A 5028-nucleotide genomic window follows, 5' to 3' on the forward strand; every position below is an offset into this window, starting at 1 on the left:
AGAACCTTTCCTTAGTATAAATTGAACTCCATGCCTACACATTCATATACTTTTATAGCAGCAGTCACATGTTCATCGTATAATTATCCTACACATTCATATACTTTTACAGCACCATTCACATGTTCACCGTATAATTATTATATATTTCTGTATCTAACACCTAATTTTTTATATTTAGCATTTAAATCTTTTATGATTATTTTTTAAATATATATATATGTTTACATGGATAAATTTATGACATCTTGCAAATATAAGTATCTTATATACATCAAAATTGTATGGTATATTGGTATGTTTTATGCATTTAATTTTCTCTTTTTGTTTTAATGTACAAAACTATGCTAATCAAGCATAATTTTAGCAATTTTTTTGTGCGATATATTGAAACTTAGTAATCTTGTATAATATTATATTAAATCACATTGAGCTGTTTGATTAAATCATCATTTCACAATTTTATGGTTTGTGTGATCGTATGGGTGTGCATATACAAGCATATATTTATTTATTATTTATCAATTTATTTATTTATAAAAAAGAATTTCAAATATATATTTCTTCTATTTTAAATATTTTTATTATTTTAAAGAAGCAAAAAAACTTATGTTTTATTCAAGATCAAACTTTTTATTTAATTAGCATAATAATTGATGCATCATCAATAATATTTTTTCATCTAGCATGAATCTTGAAGCACTTTTAAGAAATGAATGTTTCATATTGAAATTCAGAATTATTTAAGTTTCTGACTTCGGGAAGTTCATAATAATCAAGTTGATCGTTTATACATGGCAAACACGATGATACCCAAATTAGTTTGAAATGAGTCCAATCAAAGCCCAAATCAAGTCATTAAACTAATTTGGAGGTTTTGGATCGTCAAATGAATCATGAATTTGACATATTTATATTTAAATCGACTGTATCGATTAGAGGAATCTAAATAACCTAAGCTCGCTTAAAACCAATGTCATGAAGGCTCTCAAATCATTAAAATACACCCTATGATCAATGGGGTTCAATATGGATTGTTTGATTAAATAGTTGAGTCGGGAAATTATTTGCAAAAGGACCAACATGTTGTTCCCCTAGAGCCTATAAATAAACCCTCTCTCTTCAATTGAGGGGGCGAGAAGAAGGGAAAGAATTATAGAGCGTCTTCCAGACTAGAAATCTGACGATAACTTTTGACCCCCGTAATCACTACTCACAGTCAACCACCGTTGGCTGGCCGCTCCTGCTCATCGTTGTTGGTGACCCCTGCTTGCTAACATTGTATCTTGAATGTGGTTGTAACATATGATCCAACGATATATAACTTATGCCCTCTATACCCGCCGACCACCATTGACCACCGCTCGTCAGCCACCTATCAGTCACCGTCAAATGTCACTACTTATCACTAACCATTACTTGTAAATGTTGTCTTAAATATGGTTGTAACATATAATGGTCGTTGCCCGTCTCCATCCGCCATCGTCAACCATCTGCTAGCAACCACCACTTTTAATGACCAACGTAGCCAAAATATGATGTTTTTTTTTAAATATATGTATCTTTTTTTTATTTTGTACCAACAAATATTGTCTCTGGTATCAAATTATACCCTCGTCTTAATATAAGGTGTTCAACCACCAACTATGGCTTATGTGGCAAACTGCTATTGAATCATCTTCCAACCACAACCTTTGTAGCCAATTGACACTATTACATTCACTGCCTCCGCCCTTTGTGGCCCACTACTACTTGTACATGAACCAACTACAACATTTGTGGCTAACTGGTACTGTTACAACTTTTAACTATTGCTTTTGTGGTCAGCTGACGTATTACTGTAACCAACTACGGCTTATATGGCAGCCACTACGACTACAACTTCCAACCATGACTTTTGTGACCAATTATTGTTTGTGCATCAACTAATTAAAGCCTTTATGGCTAATGACTACTGTTATAACTTATAATTGCAATATCTATGACCAACTGCCACTATTATAGACACAGACTACAACTTTCATGATCAATTGCATTTATTATATCCAAACTATGGCTATTATAGTTGATCTACTATTGCACATTTGTATTCATCAACATTGTAATTGTATCTTCTCTAATTAAGGAGAATAATAGATCTGCATACTTACAATCACATGGTGTAATACTCTGAATGAGTTAAGTCCGTTGATTTTTCTCTTTTATGGATTTTTTCACATAAAAATTATAATGTCTCATCGTGCTACTTTTCTAGTATTTATATGTGTTAGATTTTCAAGCAACGCTAAGATTTAAAATTTTCACTCTCATGTCGTGAAATTTTCAGCATGAAACAATGCTTTTTAAGTATTAACTGCAGATTATTTTCTTTGTTTTCTTGCATCTATTGCTTAAGTAATATAAAACATCGTAAAAACAAAAGGGGGTTCTTGCATACACATGACCCAATTCTTATGCATTTATATCTAAGCGCAAAATTTTGTTTTGTTTACTGTTGTGAAAAACGACAATAATAAAATGAAAAATGGAATGAGAAAAAATTACACGTAAAAAAACATCAGAGCGACACACAGATTTAAGTGGTTCGGCAAATTTGTCTATGTCCACGGAGCTGCAGAAGATTTATTTCTTTGAGGAATTACACTGTCGAGCGCCTTGACGTTTACAATAAAATCTCTATTTTTTTCTCTCCCTTCCTCTCTCTCTCTCTCTTCCTATATTTCTCTTAGCTCTCAAGAGGACTTGGTTTGGCCTTGCTTAGCTTGCATTCCCTTAAACCAAAAGAAACTATTTATAGAAATCATGAGAGCGGTAGGTGGGAGGTAGGTGAGCGGTAGGTGGGATGTGGTAGGTGAGTGGTATGTCACGGACAAATAGTCCCACATTGGTTAGGTGTAGGGCCGAAAAACAGTATTTAAGTCCTGGGCTGCCCACATCTCTTAAGGGCTCTTTTGGGAGGTGACAAGTGGTATCAGAGCAGATTACTGCCTGCCAGGTGTGTGGACTCTCCATGGTCCAGTGGGACCCTCGGTGGAGCCGATCCGTGACGAGGGCGTCACGTGATTGGGTGGAGGAGAATGTCACGGACAAATAGTCCCACATTGGCTAGGTGTAGGGTCGAAAAGCAGTATTTAAGTTCTGGGCTGCCCACCACCCATAAGGGCTCTTTTGGGAGGTGACAGGTAGGTGAGTTGTGGTAGGTGAATGGTAGGTGGGATACTTAATTAAGAAGCTAATTAAATTCGGTAGATCGGGTCTCCACATTACCCAACAATTCTACCACTTTGAGACTGAGACATTGAATGCATCACCTACTAGCTATACCGACATTTTCCTCAAACATGATATCCTCCACATCTGCAACTCGAAGCTTCTATCTTCATGTTAGAAGACCAACTGAAGTTGAGCACAACTTCAGCTTCTTACTAGTAACACCCTCAGTTGACATATCACCGTCAACGTAACATTATACCTCCAACCATACCTCCAACCTCTTTCTTGGGTTACTCTTGTATCTGCTTATAACTCCCACTGCATGAGCAATGTTCTGCCCCTGTTGAAAGCCCTTTTCAACAAGTTTAGCCTTGTACCTCTTACTGGCACCAAGCACAGTCTTCACCCGGTACACCCACTTGTTGTGCAAGCTCTTCTTTCTTGGTGGAAGAACTGCTAGCTCCCAAGTTTGATTCCCTAATAGGGAATTCGTCTCCTCCTTTTTTAAAAGCTCTCACTTGCTCGAATTCTCATCTTGCAAGATTTCTTCATAACTCTATGGTTCTCCACCATTTGTCTGTAAAAGGTCCAGTTTTCCTGTCTTTGGGGCTCTACACTTTTCAGGAAATTGACCTTATTCTGCTTCCTCATAATGCATATCTGACTCATGTGTCCTCGTCTGAGTAAACCTGTAGTATATATAGTGTGTCAGTTTTCTTACCCCGAGCTAATATTAATGCTCATTTGGTAACCTTCCAGGTGCTATCTGAGAACATCACTGAATGACCACTCTTATTGAGCTGCCCAACAGAGATGAAGTTTTTCTTCAACTCAGGAATGTGTCTGACCTTTTGCATTGTTCATTTGTTCTTATTAGGGAGTGCTCAACGTCTTCCATCTCTACCACGTTCAGAGCTTTTCCATCATCCAGATGTACCTTCCCAAAGTTACCTGCAACATAATTTTGCATTAACTCCTGGTGGGAAGATGTATGGAAGGAAGCCCTTGAATCCAGTATCCAATCATCAACATAACTGATAAATCAACATAACTGTGAATTGTCAGCAATAATGCATCATGTATTTCTTCAGTTACAACATTAGCGCCATCATTCTCCTTCTTCTTAGAATTCCTGCAGTTCTTTTTTATGTTGTCAGTCTTGCCATAATTCCAATAGGTTGCTTGCTGACCAGACTTTGAATTTGATCTTCCTCTGTTTGAGTTTTTGTCATGTGATCTCCCTCTAGAATCAACATTCAGCGCTGAACTTGAATCCGAGGTCTCACCATAATCTTTATTGCGCACCTCCTCAACCAAAATCAAATCATGAATATCATCATATTTTAGCTTAGATTTACCTGCATAACTACTAACAGTCATCCTCATAGCTTCTCATATATTTCACAATGAAGCCAATAATATTAGCGCACGTATCTCATCATTAAAATCAATTTCAACAGACGATGTGAATGTATTGAAATCATTCAGGTGTTGAGCAACAGAGACACATTCCATCATCTTCAAGTTGAATAATCTTCAAGTTGAATAATAACTTTTTCATCAATTGCACCTTGTTATTCGTCGATGTTTTTTCATACATTCCTGATAAAGCCACAATGAGATCTGCAGTAGTCCTCTCCTTGATGAAGTTGTGGGCAACCGATCTCGAAAAAGTTAATCGTATAACCCCCAGAACCTGTCGATCCAACATATTGCATTCCGCCTCGTCTATCTTTTTTGGTTGTTTTTTCAGTAACGGAAGATGAAGTTTCTTCCCATAGAGATAGTTCTCTGTCTGCATCCTCCAATAAGCAA

The sequence above is a fragment of the Phalaenopsis equestris genome, unplaced genomic scaffold, assembly GCF_001263595.1.
Source record: "Phalaenopsis equestris unplaced genomic scaffold, ASM126359v1 Scaffold000002, whole genome shotgun sequence".
Taxonomy (NCBI): Eukaryota; Viridiplantae; Streptophyta; class Magnoliopsida; order Asparagales; family Orchidaceae; genus Phalaenopsis; species Phalaenopsis equestris.